We start from the raw sequence: 16,772 nt of genomic DNA on the forward strand, positions 1-16,772 counted from the left end.
CCAGGAACAGTAGCTACAGGGGATCATAATAAACGTGTCTTCAATGAGAGATCCTGAAAGTGGTTGAGTCAACTGAAGAGTCATAACAATCTTCCAACTGATCCTTTATTCTGACTGATGCCATAGAATGCTTGCTACAGCTCCAATCATATTATTTTCCAGAACCACAAGAGGATTGTCACAAATATAATCATTATCAGTTGACTCTGTCCATGTCCATATCACCATGTCAGCATGTGCTTGAATATAATTTATCTGTTTTTATGAGTCTGCACACCAGTGAGTCTGTTGTAACAAAATACATGTTTATAATTTAGGAAGAACATGCACTGGCTAGGTTGTACTGACCTCTAGTGTCAGTAACAGATATGAACTAAGTCGAATGTCGATCCAATATCAATGCAAGGTATTTCTCATTGATCCATTGAGACTGTGATCCTCCAGGTTGTAGTCCAGCTGCAGGAGGAAGTGTCCCAGAGGAAACAGGAAGCAGCTGAGGTTAAAGGTCAGTTGAAGCAGCTCAGCCGGGTGCTGAAAGTGGAGAGAGTAGCCCAGAGGAGTCTGAGGAGAGAGGTCCAGGTCTGCCAGGAGACCATTGACTCTCTGAACCTGCAGAGCATCAGCAGCCTAGTGGCCCTGGAGTAGATAAAGACCAGGGTATGACTGAACTCTCTCCTCATTCATAGTCATCTGGAGTAGTTACAGACCAGGGTATGACTGACCTCTCTCCTCATTCATAGTCATCTGGAGTACAGACCAGGGTATGACTGATCTCTCTCCTCATTCATAGTAATCTGGAGTACAGACCAGGGTATGACTGACCTCTCTCCTCATTCATAGTAATCTGGAGTACAGACCAGGGTATGACTGACCTCTCTCCTCATTCATAGTCATCTGGAGTACAGACCAGGGTATGACTGACCTCTCTCCTCATTTATAGTCATCTGGAGTAGATACAGACCAGGGTATGACTGATCTCTCTCCTCATTCATAGTCATCTGGAGTACAGACCTGGGTATGACTGATCTCACTCCTCATTCATAGTAATCTGGATATAGACCAGGGTATGACTGGCCTCTCTCCTCATTCATAGTCATCTGGAGTACAGACCAGGGTATGACTGACCTCTCTCCTCATTCATAGTCATCCTTATCATGCTGTCACCGTATGCAATGATGTAGGAACCAATGATGCAATAATGTTAAGTATACGTTTATAGATCGTATGCAATGAAGAAAGGCCTGCATGCTGTATGTATTGAATTACCACCTTTAATCACAACGTTTCAATCCTGTTTTTATCTAGACTTTATTAGCCCAGCACCTACTGTATGTTTGTTAGGATGTGCGTATGACCACAAACATTTCTATAGCAATGATGTAATAGTTAATAGTTAATAGTAAGGCATACTTAATGAATGATTTATAAAGAGTTAAGTAGATCAACTATTTATTATAGGTTTATTGTTTATTAAGTCATAATTAAACCTGTTTCCACGTCTTCCAGCATGAGAGGCTGAGATTGAAGATCATCCAGGCTGTGTTCTCTTCTCCTGGAGCCAAACAACCCCAGAATGAAGTCAGTGATCAGGCTCTTCTCCCCACCATGCAGGTATGTTTAAGGAGTAGTTTGATCGATCCTTGATAAATCTTCATCCAGGTTAATGTTTTGTACCCCACGGATAGCAGATTCTCAAAACAGGTTAAACACATAAATCAACTGGATACTACCCATGTCACCCCCCTCCATTGATAATTTGAGAATAAGATCACCTCCTCCCAGCTGCCCACTGCTCTGAGGCTAGGAAACACTGTCACCACCGATAAATCCACTATAATTGAGAATTTCAATAAGCATTTCTCTACAGCTGGCCATGCTTTCCACCTGGCTACCCCTACCCCGGTCAACTGCCCGGCACCCTCCACAGCAACCCGCCAAAGCCCCCACCATTTCTCCTTCACCTAAATCCAGATAGCTGATGTTCTGAAAGAGCTGCAAATTCTGGACCCCTACAAATCAGCCGGGCTAGACAATCTGGACCCTCTCTTTCTAAAATTATCTGCCGAAATTGTTGCAACCCCTATTACTAGCCTGTTCAACCTCTCTTTCGTATCGTCTGAGATTCCCAAAGATTGGAAAGCTGCCGCGGTCATCCCCCTCTTCAAAGGGGGTGACACTCTAGACCCAAACTGCTACAGACCTATATCTATCCTACCCTGTCTTTCTAAGGTCTTCAAAAGCCAAGTTAGCAAACAGAATACCAACCATTTCAAATCCCACCGTACCTTCTCCGCTATGCAATCTGGTTTCAGAGCTGGTCATTGGTGCACCTCAGCCACGCTCAAGATCCTAAACGATATCATAACCGCCATCGATAAGAGACATTACTATGCAGCCGTATTCATTGACCTGGCCAAGGCTTTCGACTCTGTCAATCACCACATTATTATTGGCAGACTCGACAGCTTTGGTTTCTCAAATGATTGCCTCGTCTGGTTTACCAACTACTTCTCTGATAGAGTTCAGTGTGTCAAATCGGAGGGCCTGTTGTCCGGACCTCTGGCAGTCTCTATGGGGGTGCCACAGGGTTCAATTCTCGGGCCGACTCTCTTCTCTGTATACATCAATGATGTCGCTCTTGCTGCTGGTGATTCTCTGATACACCTCTACGCAGACGACACCATTCTGTATACTTCTGGCCCCTCTTTGGACACTGTTAACTAACCTCCAGACGAGCTTCAATGCCATACAACTCTCGTTCCGTGGCCTCCAACTGCTCTTAAATGCAAGTAAAGCTAAATGCATGCTATTCAATCGATCACTGCCCGCACCTGCCCGCCCGTCCAGCATCACTACTCTGGACGGCTCTGGCTTAGAATACGTGGACAACTACAAATACCTAGGTGTCTGGTTAGACTGTGAACTCTCCTTCCAGACTCACATTAAGCATCTCCAATCCAAATCTAGAATGGGCTTCCTGTATCGTAACAAAGCGTCCTTCACTCATGCTGCAAAACATACCCTCGTAAAACTGACCATCCTACCGATCCTCGACTTTGGCGATGTCATTTACAAAATAGCCTCCAACACTCTACTCAACAAATTGGATGCAGTCTATCACAGTGCCATCCGTTTTGTCACCATAGCCACATATACTACCCACCACTGCGACTTGTACGCTCTCGTTGGTTGGCCCTCGCTTCATACTCGTTGCCAAACCCACTGGCTACAGGTTATCTACAAGTCTCTGCTAGGTAAGCCCCGTCTTATCTCAGCTCACTGGTCACCATAGCAGCACCCACTCGTAGCACGCGCTCCAGCAGGTATATCTCACTGGTCACCCCCAAAGCCAATTCCTCCTTTGGTCGTCTTTCCTTCCAGTTCTCTGCTGCCAATGACTGGAACGAACTGCAAAAATCACTGAAGCTGGAGACTCATATCTCCCTCACTAGCTTTAAGGACCAGCTGTCAGAGCAGCTCACAGATCACTGCACCTGTACATAGCTCATCTGTAAACAGCCCATCTATCTACCTCATCCCCATACTGTATTTATTTATTTATCTTGCTCCTTTGCACCCCAGTATCTCTACTTGCACATTCATCTTCTGCACATCTACAATTCCAGTGTTTAATTGCCATGTTGTAATTACTTCACCACCATTGCCTATTTATTGCCTTAACTCCCTAATCTTACCTCATTTGCACTCCCTGCATATAGACTTTTTGTTTTCTTTTTTCTACTTTATTATTGACTGTATGTTTTGATTATTCCATGTGTAACTCTGTGTTGTTGTATGTGTCGAATTACTATGCTTTATCTTGGCCAGGTCGCAGTTGCAAATGAGAACTTGTTCTCAACTAGCCTAACTGGTTAAATAAAGGTGAAATAAATAAAATAAAATAATTGGAAGCTTTTTAACATACTGAATGTTTTTTGTTTGTTTTAGAAAACCATTGAATACTGTTCTAATTTCTCCCAAAAACTGCAGCAGAAAGTACAGCAAATCCCTCCTCTTACATTGGTAGGACCAGGCTGGGGGGGTGAAAGCAGCAGCTCCTTAACCACAGATCTAAGTGGAGGAACTCCTGACAGCTGAAACTGGAAGGGATATTTTTGAAGCGGGTACCCTCTATGCATTTAAAAAAATAAACACTTATGGCAATTGTACATACTGTTGTAATCGCCAGTCAGAATGCTACAACCAAACAGACTGACCTGCACCTGTTCTGATTGGTCCATTTAATCTCACCTCCAGGGTTATACTAGAACAGAGTAAAGTCCTTGAGTTTGTACACCATCTCATGGAATGACATGTCAATTAATTTAGGCTTCTGCTGGCTTCTGCATTTTTAAATTTACAACAAATATTTTTTGGGTCAAATGAATGTGTTGAATGGATGTTGATTATTTTCACAATATTAACAAATGTACAAGTGTACTTTTCAAATTAAATTATTATACAACATTTTTGCAACCAATAGAATGTTATTTTTATGGGGGATACAACCTCCCCAGCTCTGCAGATTTTGCTGCGAAAATGCAGAATCATTAGATCATTTGTTTTGATACTGTCCATATGTAGCTTGTTTTTGGTCACAGCTCCAGGAATGGCTGAATAATTGCAACATTTACCTGGAACTAACCCTGATAGCACTACTGGGTGATCTGAAAAGTCATAGTCAATCGATCAATAATATAATAATACTTTTAGCAAAAATATTTATTCTCAATCTGTAGAAACAATGAGAATATAACATTTCAGAGCTATTGTGAAACATCACACCACAGTTGAAAAATATATGGCATATAAATAGAAATCCAATATGGACAGTGTTAAGAGATCGATGGGAGGGGTTGAATGGAGCTGAAGGTTGGGACTAATAACAACTAATAACAACAAGATACCTAATGTAAAACATACTGTGTCCTTATAACAACTAATAACAACAAGATAACTAATGTAAAACATACTGTGTCCTTATAACAACTAATAATAACAAGATAACTAATGTAAAACATACTGTGTCCTTATAACAACTAATAATAACAAGATAACTAAGGTAAAACATACTGTGTCCTTATAATAACAAGGTAACTAATGTAAAACATACTGTGTCCTTATAATAACAAGATAACTAATGTAAAACATACTGTGTCCTTATAATAATAACTAACAATAACAAGATAACTAAGGTAAAACATACTGTGTCCGTAAAACGTATATAGGTTAAGAACTTCTGTGAAAGAGCAGTTTGAAAGATATGGCAAATAAAAATCTAACTGGATGGACATTAGAAATAGTTGGAAGGGTTGAGGGTAGAGGAAGGACAGGAGGTAAAACAAACAAAATAGAACTATTGTAAAATAGACTGTCCATAAAATGCATATAGTATGTGTAAGCTGGAAATACAGGCCTAAGCATTGTAGTTATCTAGTTTGCTCCAATTGAGGAAGGGGTGGTAAGGTTGGAGGGTAATAAAGGGGAAAACAAGTTTTTTAAAGAGATATATATATATATATTATTACTTATTTTTTTACAAACAAATATATGTGGGATTGGAAGTGATGCAGACAATTACATTGATGGAAGCTACAATCTGCAATATTAAAGCTGATCTACCTCCTACAAAATATATATATAAATAAAAATGTACAAGTGTTTTGTGCCCATACAAATTACTGTACAAAAAAACAAGAAGTCATGTAAAATGTATCAGATGATTTAAATAGAATGTACATAGAATTGTTATTCATGTAATCAGCAAAACGGTTTGGTTAGAATTAAAGACTGTTCATATCACATTTTACTTTTTATAACACCATTAACAGTAAAAAGTGACATGGTCTTGACATAGGATGTTGCAAATCAACTAGGTTAAAGAACAGGTGAATCAAGATCATAGATCCCTGTAACTTTGCCTGAATACAGTCAACTCCTGATAAATCCACATTGAATTAGTCAAAATTCAAGTGGAAGTACATTGCAGTTTATTTTATCCACGGAGGTGTGGATATGTTCATGCTATAGTTCTGGTGTGTGGCATCCATGACACTTCATCTGAGTACAGATGGTGATCATTTATGATATTGCACATTTTCAATGGTACAATTTCAAACTCAGCTCCCAGATCAGTGCAGGCTGCGAAATGCCACTGAAATTTCACAAGTGTGGAGAGAGTGAGAGCAAAGGTGGACATGGAGGGCGCATGGCTTTAAGCATTGAACATCATGACATGACGTGAACTAGAATGTGTTTAGGCTATTACTAGCATCATAACTTCACTGAATTACATAATTATATACTAGACATTAGGAATATTTTTGGAACATAAAATAACATTACATGAACCGGTTTTCAAGATTTGTAAATAACGTTTCTGTTCCAGAAGACTAGAGATCACTTTTGTTCCCAGTTCAGTTTCTGTTATTTGAAGAAAATGTTTGTTCTGTTTTAGGTCCGTTCCCTGAACTGGCTAGAACTGCTGATTAAAACGCTATGTGTCTTCTGTTTCCACTATGAAAAAACAAGTATAATTTGGTTAGTTATTACTACGATAGTCTGAGAAATATTTAATCCAAATGGATGACATATAGGACGTTTTGGATTGACAGGGGCGCACAGACACAAACGTTGTACATTTAAATAATGTATCAGTAGCTCTTAGGGTTAGGTGCCTTGCTGAAGGGCACATCAACATAATTATTTTTCCTCCACCTAGTCTGCTTTGGGATTCGAACCAGTGACCTTAGTCAGCTAGGGGATGCGAACCAGCGACCTTTTGGTTACTATCCTAACACTCTTAACCACTAGTCTACCTGCGCCCTGCCACTCCACTCTCTGACATACACGCACACACACATTCTTGTACAGCTAACCTTAGGGGGAAAAATACAATTCAGACCCATTCAAAATCCCATTTTCCCTAACACTAATTCTAACCTTAACCATACACCCCCTAGAAATAGCATTTGACCTTGTGAGGAACAACAAAATGTCCCCAGTTGGTCAAATGTATCTTGGTTTACACACACACACACACACACACACACACACACACAATAATTTACCGATGCAATAGAAACAGATAGAATTCCTAACATGAATTTGAGTTTTACATTTTTTTCACTATTTCTAAAAATACATCCCGTGTAGCTCAGTTAGTAGAGCATGGCGCTTGCATTGCCAAGGTTGTTGCTTCGACTCCCATGGGTGACCAGTATTAATGAAAACGTATGCACTCACTACTGTACGTTGCTCTGGATAAGAGTGTCTGCTAAATTACTAAAATGCAAATAAAACAGCTCCAGCTAATAGCAGTGTCATGGATGCCACAGCACCAATTCTGCTACTAGCTGTGGAATGGGATAGTAGGGGTCCACACTCTGAATCCCACCAAGGAGATCCTGGATTAATTTCCTGAAGTCCCAAGGATTCACATCTATAAACAGAGAAGTTCTGGCCATGAATTATTAATTTATAACTTGGTCATACATCTTTCAGTTTTAGATTTGTATTTATGGTAAAAACGATTTGTGCACGCCACACTTACTGTGTGTGTGTCTGGCAGGATGTAAATGATCCATCTGAATAGGTGTCACCAGTACAGTCAGAACACACAGTATCTGTAGATATTGTTCCTGCATAAATGGAGGTTTAAACATAAGTTTAAATGATAAAATAAATAAAAACTAGTCTTCCTCAAAACAAACTTGTAAACATTATACTTAAACTTTCCCCGTGTAATCATTTTGACTTAATTGTAATTGTCTAATTATTTCAATCAATTAAACAATCAGCTACTTTTAATTCAGTAGAGTAACTTGGCACACTAGAGATCATAACAAAATCATGTTGAATACTTGAAAGGAGACCAACCTGTGTGATGGATGTATTGACCAGGTTGACAGCTTCTGTGTTTCTGGGCTATTTTACAACCATGTTTGTTTGAGAACCAACAAAAGAACCCCTCCAGTGGCTCACAAAAATCATCTGATTGTGATGTGCATGGCTGTTTCACCCTCAAACCCAAATCTATGAAGAACACATTTCATTCATTATCTTCTGCAAACATATTAAGCCAGTCAAATGTCAATAATAAATCACATCTGACAACCTGTAGCACATGACGTCAGTATTAATGTCTGGCTGTTATAAATGTAGAACAACTCTCACCTGAATCACAGCTGGAACATGGTGCACATTTCATGAGACCATTGGGCTCATCAAGGAATGTAGAATCAATACAGGACACACAGGAGGTAGTGGTGAGTTCTGTACAATGCTTATGTACATGATTTCCTGGGGAATAGAAAATCACAATGTCATGTTTTTCTATTGTTGATCATTTATGAACCTCTGGTGATGATGTAAAGAGAGGTTCCTTACCTGGTGAACACATGAGACAACATGTATCCTCTATTCTGTACTCAGCTCTATCACATGCAATACAGGATCCAATGCTTACAAGCACCAATATAACAGGTATCTGGAAGTAGAAAAAAATGTAAACTAATTACCAAAATCAAAACTGATGTGTATTTATAAAACTTACAGAACTAGCACAATTCTAACCAATAAATTCTAATTTAAAATATAATGTAATTATGTAGGACCAGGTGGGGCTTCTGTCAGTGAGCTGGCACCCCCCCTGGTGTGTAAGAATTCAGCATACTGTGTAGTGCCAGGAATGTATGCTGTGTGAAACATGCCGAGCCACAAAATGTGCATAACAGAAATGTTTCACTTACAGTCCATATGAAGGTTTCAAACTGTTCCATGTTTCCTCAATCCTCTCCAACTCACTGGAAGACCCACACACTGGATTTGTTAAATTCTTAAGAGTTACGGTGTATCATGAACTGACCTGAAGACTTCATGAAAACCTTAGGAATCAGAGAGATTAATTACATAAATAATTGGAATATGAGTGGATCTATGAGCGCCTAACAGAAACAGTCAAAAAGGTTGTAGTAAAATAGACATGTGGTTAACAAGAATAATAGTTTGTGCCTCTGATCAAAAACTCTGTTTTCAAGTTAAAACTGGTGTCTGGCAGGTTTATAAAATACCCTCATTTAATTATTACATGGACAGCTGGACAACTAGAATACTCACCATGTGCTACCAGATTCATGGAAAAAAAGTGAACTCAAATAAAAATCTCAAAGTTTAAAATTAATATGAACTCCAGCACACACTCAATCTTGATGCTTCCAACAATGTAATGGATCACAATGCAATGGATGTACTGATGTATTGATCCATTCAGTTGTTGGAAGCATCAAGATTGCCAGCGTGCTGGAGGTTTTCTTGATTGAAAACACAACCATGGAAAAGTATTTTTTCACTGACGATATGAAGTTGAATTTGAGACCGAACAAAGCAGGTGTCACTGTTCTCTATTCTAACCCTTGAACACAGTACTGACTGCTACTTCTTTCTTCTCTATGGTAGTGGCACATAGCATGTGAATATCCATGTATAGTATGAGTGGGTTTACATGAAGGGGAGTCCTGCTTTCTCCAGTCCTATCAACTTAGTCATTTCTTCAAAGAAGGCTATGGGAGGACACATTTTTTTAAGTAGGCTAGCCTTTTTGAAAAGGCATAGATATTCTACCCTTTGGTAACTGGAGCAATTTCAGTGCCAACAAAAATTGTATTTGAATTCCATAAAAGGATATTACATTTGAATTGAATATTTTTAAATATGTAATGCACAAATTGAATCATTGCATTCATAAATGAAATGCAATATTTATATATTCAGTTTCAATATGGTAAACATTGCATTAATTGTCTATGTATCACGTTTACAGAACTATCATTTCAAATTGATCAAAGTTTCATATATTCAACTTCTCCGATGCATTCAGATTCCGTTTTAAAATTCAGACAACATCCTGGTACTTTGCCAGATAGAATCAAGCTCCCTCTGTCGCAAACAGAAGCTTTTAAAGATTTCTGAAGCTTATATGACATGTTGAATTTATTTTATTGTAAATCCCATAACAAACTTAAAGACAAGAAGCAAACCAAAAAGTGGAGCAAAACGAAAACAGGGAAGATTGCTCTGGATGAATCAAATGTTCAAATGTAAAACCGCCAGGAGATTTTGAGAACTAAATTAATAAACCTAATCTGAACGCATCTGAGTGTCACGCCCTGGCCATAGAAAGGCGTTTATTCTCTATTTTGGGTTAGGCCAGGGTGTGACTAGGGTGGACATTCTAGTTTCTTTATTTCTATGTTTTCTGTTTCTATGTTTTGGTATGGTATGGTTCTCAATCAGGGACAGCTGTCTATTGTTGTCTCTGATTGGGAATCATACTTAGGCAGCCTGTTCTTCCACCTTAGTTGTGGGTAGTTGACTTTGTTAGGGGCCTGTATAGCCCTAGTAAGCTTCACGTTCGGTTTTGTTGTTTCTTGTTTTTGTTGGCGACATTCAAAATCAAAATAAATGTACGCTAACCACGCTGCACCTTGGTCCGGTCATTTCCCTAACGACGTTCGTGACAGAACTACCCACCACAAACGGACCAAGCGGCGTGGCCGGGAGGAGCAGCACTTTCTGGAGAAATGGACATGGGAGGACATCCTGAATGGGGAAGGATCCTGGACGTGGGAGGAGATCCTGGCTGGAAAGGATCGCCTCCCGTGGGAGCAGGTGGAAGCAGCGAGGAAGGCGGAGACAGCGAGAAAAGGGGCCCAGGATTACACAGGGTCACGGCTAGCACGAAAGCCTGGAGGCCACTCCCAAAACATTTTTGTGGGGGGCACACGGAGTGTGGCAGAGTCAGGATTCAGACCTGAGCCAACTCCTCGTGCTTACCGTAAGGAGCGTGGTACTGGTCAGGCACTGTGCTATGCGGTGGGGCGCACGGTGTGTCCAGTGCACGTTCACAGCCCGGTGCGCTACATTCCAGTTCCCCGCATTGGACGGGCTAGAGTGGGCATCCAGCCAGGACGGATGGTGCCGGCTCAGCGCGCCTGGCCTCCAGTGCGTCTCTTCGGCCCAGGATATCCTGCGCCGGCTCTGCGCACTGTGTCTCCGGTGCGTCTGCACAGTCCAGTGCGTTCTGTGCCAGCACCCCGCATTTGCCGGGCGAAGGTAACCATCCAGCCAGGACGGGTTGTGCAGGCTCTACGCTCGAGACCTCCAGTGCACCTTCACGGCCCAGTGTATCCGGTGCCTGCTCCAAGAACCAAGAATCCAGTATGTCTCCCCAGCCTGGTAAGCCCGGTGGCAGCTCCACGCACCAGGCTGCCTATACGTCTCCTCACTCCAGTGATGATCCATGGCCCGAAGCCTCCAGTGATGATCCATGGCACGAAGCCTCCAGTAATGATCCATGGCACGAAGCCTCCAGTGATGATCCATGGCATGAAGCCTCCAGTGATGATCCATGGCACGAAGCCTCCAGTGATGATCCATGGCACGAAGCCTCCAGTGATGATCCATGGCACGAAGCCTCCAGTGATGATCCATGGCACGAAGCCTCCAGTGATGATCCATGGCACGAAGCCTCCAGTGATGATCCATGGCACGAAGCCTCCAGTGATGATCCATGGCACGAAGCCTCCAGTGATGATCCATGGCACGAAGCCTCCAGTGATGATCCATGGCCCGAAGCCTCCAGTGATGATCCATGGCACGAAGCCTCCAGTGATGATCCATGGCACGAAGCCTCCAGTGATGATCCATGGCACGAAGCCTCCAGTGAGGATCCATGGCACGAAGCCTACAGTATCGATCCGCGGTCCGGAGCAGCAACGGTCTCCTGTCCGGAGCCTCCAACGACGGCCTCCAGTCCGGAGCCTCCAGCGACGGTCTCCTGTCCGTAGCCTCCAGCGACGGCCTCCAGTCCGGAGCCTCCAGCGACGGTCCCCAGTCCGGGGCCTGCAGCGAGGGTCCCCAGTCCTGAGGCGCCACCAAAGTGGGGGGAGCCAGAGGTGGAGCGGGGTCTGTGTCCCGCACCGGAGCCACCACCAAAGTAGATGCCCACCCGGACCCTCCCCTATAGAGTCAGGTTTTGCGGCCGAAGTCCGCTCCTTTGGGGCGGGGGGGGGGGGTACTGTCACTCCCTGGCCTTGAAGAGGCTTTTATTCTCTATTTTGGGTTAGGCCAGGGTGTGACTAGGGTGGGCATTCTAGTTTCTTTATTTCTATGTTTTCTGTTTCTATGTTTTGGCCGGGTATGGTTCTCAATCAGGGACAGCTGTCTATCGTTGTCTCTGATTGGGAATCATACTTAGGCAGCCTGTTTTTCCACCTTAGTTGTGGGTAGTTGTCTGTGTTAGTGGCCTGTATAGCCCTAGTCAGCTTCACGGTTGTTTTTGATGTTTCTTGTTTTTGTTGGCGACATTCAAAATAAAAATAAATGTACGCTTACCACGCTGCACCTTGGTCCGGAGAAGTAGAATATTTGTAACATTGATACACTTCAAATTACAGTTTGTAAACTTGATACACAGACAATGAATGCAATATCTACAATATTGAAACTGAATATATAGATTTTGAATTATATAACAGAATAATGAAATACAAGTGTAATTTATGAATTCAATTATTCTATTTGTGCATTACTATTTAATAAATATTAAATTCAATGTTCTAATACAAATTCACAATTATAGAATTCAAAAAAAAATTTTTTTTTTTTATTTCACCTTTATTTAACCAGGTAGGCTAGTTGAGAACAAGTTCTCATTTGCAACTGCGACCTGGCCAAGATAAAGCATAGCAGTGTGAACAGACAACACAGAGTTACACATGGAGTAAACAATAAACAAGTCAATAACATGGTAGAAAAAAAAGAGAATCTATATACAATGTGTGCAAAAGGCATGAGGTAGGCAATAAATCGAATAATTACAATTTAGCAGATTAACACTGGAGTGATAAATCATCAGATGATCATGTGCAAGAAGAGATACTGGTGTGCAAAAGAGCAGAAAAGTAAATAAATAAAAGCAGTATGGGGGGTGAGGTAGGTAAATTGGGTGGGTAGTTTACAGATGGACTATGTACAGCTGCAGCGATCGGTTAGCTGCTCGGATAGCAGATTTTTAAAGTTGTTGAGGGAGATAAAAGTCTCCAACTTCAGAGATTTTTGCAATTCGTTCCAGTCGCAGGCAGCAGAGAACTGGAAGGAAAGGCGTCCAAATGAGGTTTTGGCTTTAGGGATGATCAGTGAGATACACCTGCTGGAGCGCGTGTTGCGGGTGGGTGTAGCCATCGTGACCAGTGAACTGAGATAAGGCGGCACTTTACCTAGCATAGCCTTGTAGATGACCTGGAGCCAGTGGGTCTGACGACGAACATGTAGCGAGGGCCAGCCGACTAGGGCATACAGGTCGCAGTGGTGGGTCGTATAAGGTGCTTTAGTAACAAAACGAATGGCACTGTGATAAACTGCATCCAGTTTGCTGAGTAGAGTATTGGAAGCTATTTTGTAGATGACATCGCCGAAGTCGAGGATCGGTAGGATAGTCAGTTTTACTAGGGTAAGTTTGGCGGCGTGAGTGAAGGAGGCTTTGTTGCGGAATAGAAAGCCGATTCTTGCTTTGATTTTGGATTGGAGATGTTTGATATGAGTCTGGAAGGAGAGTTTGCAGTCTAGCCAGACACCTAGGTACTTATAGATGTCCACATATTCTAGGTCGGAACCGTCCAGGGTGGTGATGCTAGTCGGGCGTGCGGGTGCAGGCAGCGAACGGTTGAAAAGCATGCATTTGGTTTTACTAGCGTTTAAGAGCAGTTCGAGGCCACGGAAGGAGTGTTGTATGGCATTGAAGCTCGTTTGGAGGTTAGATAGCACAGTGTCCAAGGAAGGGCCGGAAGTATATAGAATGGTGTCGTCTGCGTAGAGGTGGATCAGGGAATCGCCTGCAGCAAGAGCAACATCATTGATGTATACAGAGAAAAGAGTCGGCCCGAGAATTGAACCCTGTGGTACCCCCATAGAGACTGCCAGAGGACCGGACAACATGCCCTCCGATTTGACACACTGAACTCTGTCTGCAAAGTAGTTGGTGAACCAGGCAAGGCAGTCATTAGAAAAACCGAGGCTACTGAGTCTGCCGATAAGAATATGGTGATTGACAGAGTCGAAAGCCTTGGCCAGGTCGATGAAGACGGCTGCACAGTAATGTCTTTTATCGATGGCGGTTATGATATCGTTTAGTACCTTGAGCGTGGCTGAGGTGCACCCATGACCGGCTCGGAAACTGGATTGCACAGCGGAGAAGGTACGGTGGGATTCGAGATGGTCAGTGATCTGTTTGTTGACTTGGCTTTCGAAGACCTTAGATAGGCAGGGCAGGATGGATATCGGTCTGTAACAGTTTGGGTCCAGGGTGTCTCCCCCTTTGAAGAGGGGGATGACCGCGGCAGCTTTTTCTAAATACAATTTCTGTTGGCACTGAAATCACTCCATAGGTAACCTTCTATAACAGTGATGGGCAACTGGTGGGCGCCCCTTTTGAAGGCCCGCGGATCAACCCCCCCACCCACAAAAAAAACGTGCACACAGGGGGCCCCAAGACCGACTTTGGGAGACCCTGAATTAGCCCATGTCCAATTTTTGTTGTTGTTGCATTCTAACCTTGTTAGGGGGGCTCCCAATGATTTGGTTGGTCAGTCTCACTCAGATATCATATACAAAACTGTAAAACATTTCTCTCCACCCTATGGCAAAATGTGTAGAATTGCAGGAAATTAGATGTAAAACAGCTAATTTTGCTCTCTGCCCCATGGCAAAATGTGTAGAATTGCATCAAACTTGCTTTAAAACTGCAGCATGTTCTGTACACCCCATATCTAAATAATTAGAATTGCACGAAATTAATTCTAAAACGTAACACGGGGGGTGGTATGGATGTGGGTACGCAGAGCTGCGAGCAACTGCGGCCCCTCATTATCAGATATTTTGTGGCCCCCACCCCCATCGAAGCTGTCCACCCCTGTTCTAGAATGTTTTCGTCCAAAATATCGAATACAATCAAATGCTGCCTGCCTTCTTGTGATAAACCAGGTTCACTGCAAATTATATATACTATATATATATATTTTTTTTAATTATTTAACCTTTATTTAACTACCCATAAGCACTCCATTACATTGAGCCGGATGTAATGCATTTCAATGGGGACGTCCACAATGGAGTGGAATAGCAAAGCCCCCTTGCGTTCAAAGATGCCGTTGCGAGATGGACTTCACATACTTTGACATTTTTCAAACTTTGCATTGTCTTCAGTCCAGCCAGAGTCAAAGAACAGGAAGCCAAATTAGAATGAGTTTTTTGGGCCTCCCGAGTGGCGCAGTGGTCTAAGGCACTGCATCGCAATGCTAGCTGTGCCACTAGAGATCCTGGTTTGAGTCCAGGCTCTGTCGCAGCCGGCCGCAACCGGGAGACCCATGGGGCGGTGCACAACGTCGTCCAGGTTAGGGGAGGGTTTGGCCGGCAGGGATTTCCTGTCCTATCGCTCACTACCGACTCCTGTGGCGGGTCGGGCGCAATGCACACTGACACGGTTGCTAGGTGTACGGTGCTTCCTCCAACACATTGGTGTGGCTGGCTTCTGGGTTAAGCGGGCATTGTGTCAAGAAACAGTGCGGCTTGGCTGGGTTGTGTTTCGGAGGACGCGCGGCTCTCGACCTTTGCCTCTCCCGAGTCCGTACGGGAGTTGCTACAATTGGACAGGACTCTTACTACCAATTGGATACCCTGAAATTGGGGAGAAAAATAAATAAATATATATTTACATTTAAATATGAGTTTTTCCCCAAAAATGGGCTTTATTACAGACATAAACACTCCCCAGCACCCCGGATGTGGAGGCCCTGGGCTGGCATGGTCTGCAGTTGTGAGAACGGTTGGACGTACTGCCAAATTCTCTGGCAACAGCTCTGGTGGACATTCCTGCAGTCATCATGACAATTGCACACTCCCTCAAAACTTGAGATATCTGTGGCATTGTGTTGTGTGACAAAACTGCACATTTTAGAGTGGCCTTTTATTTTCCCCAGCACAAGGTGCACCTGTGTAATGATTATGCTGTTTAATCAGCTTCTTGATAAGCCACACCTGTCAGGTAGATAGATTACTGTATCTTGACAAAGGATAAAATGCTCTCTAACAGGGATATAAACAAATTTGTGAGAAATAAGCTGTTTGTGCGTTTGAAAAATGTCTGGGATTTTTTATTTCAGCTCATGAAACATGGAACTAACACTTTTCATGTTGTGTTTATGATTTTGTTCAGTGTATATAGGTATATTTGGTGAGTTTTGACAATTGACAAATTAACAAAGTTTTGACTTATGCTTGTGTGAAGCTAGAACAGTACTGGCTCTGGAGCAGCATGTGCACACTGTGTCTGTGTGGAGTCTGGAGTCCCTAAACTAGGGGTCGCGACCCCATGTGGGTTTGCCTGATAGCAAAATGGGGTCGCGGGAGAATTTCAGAACCCCCCCCCAAAAAATTTTTTTGTCTTTGTATCTCAAAATGATTGTAATGTGGTTGACCTTAAAAATCCAAATGAAAATTATTTGAATCCAAAAGATAAAAATTCAACCAGAGAGTGTCCTTATATCATGGAAAAAGGCCGCACTTGACCGTTACACTTGAATCATTACTACGGTGAATCTCTAGGCCCGTTACCCTATGAAACCACACACTATTGCAGAGACTGATATTACAATTGATATGGTGAAAACAATGTGAGGGGAGGCAGAGGCACAGAAATTGACATCAATACCTTTGTC

At 42.6% G+C, this 16,772-nt stretch overlaps 1 protein-coding gene across 2 annotated transcripts in view; it reads right to left on the reverse strand.

The window, feature by feature from the left end:
* Positions 1-4,937: 4,937 nt before the first annotated feature.
* The window catches only part of LOC120059067 (tumor necrosis factor receptor superfamily member 14-like), a 36,406-nt gene continuing 24,571 nt past the window's right edge, over positions 4,938-16,772 (reverse strand). For both annotated transcript variants that reach the window (XR_005478090.1, XR_005478089.1), the window contains 6 exons: positions 8,751-8,885; positions 8,389-8,488; positions 8,176-8,301; positions 7,879-8,034; positions 7,553-7,640; positions 4,938-7,441 (listed from right to left, as the gene is read on the reverse strand). The gene's annotated coding sequence lies outside the window, so the exon portion shown is untranslated. The remainder of the gene's footprint in view (positions 7,442-7,552; positions 7,641-7,878; positions 8,035-8,175; positions 8,302-8,388; positions 8,489-8,750; positions 8,886-16,772) is intronic.

This window comes from Salvelinus namaycush, chromosome 14, assembly GCF_016432855.1.
Source record: "Salvelinus namaycush isolate Seneca chromosome 14, SaNama_1.0, whole genome shotgun sequence".
NCBI lineage: Eukaryota > Metazoa > Chordata > Actinopteri > Salmoniformes > Salmonidae > Salvelinus > Salvelinus namaycush.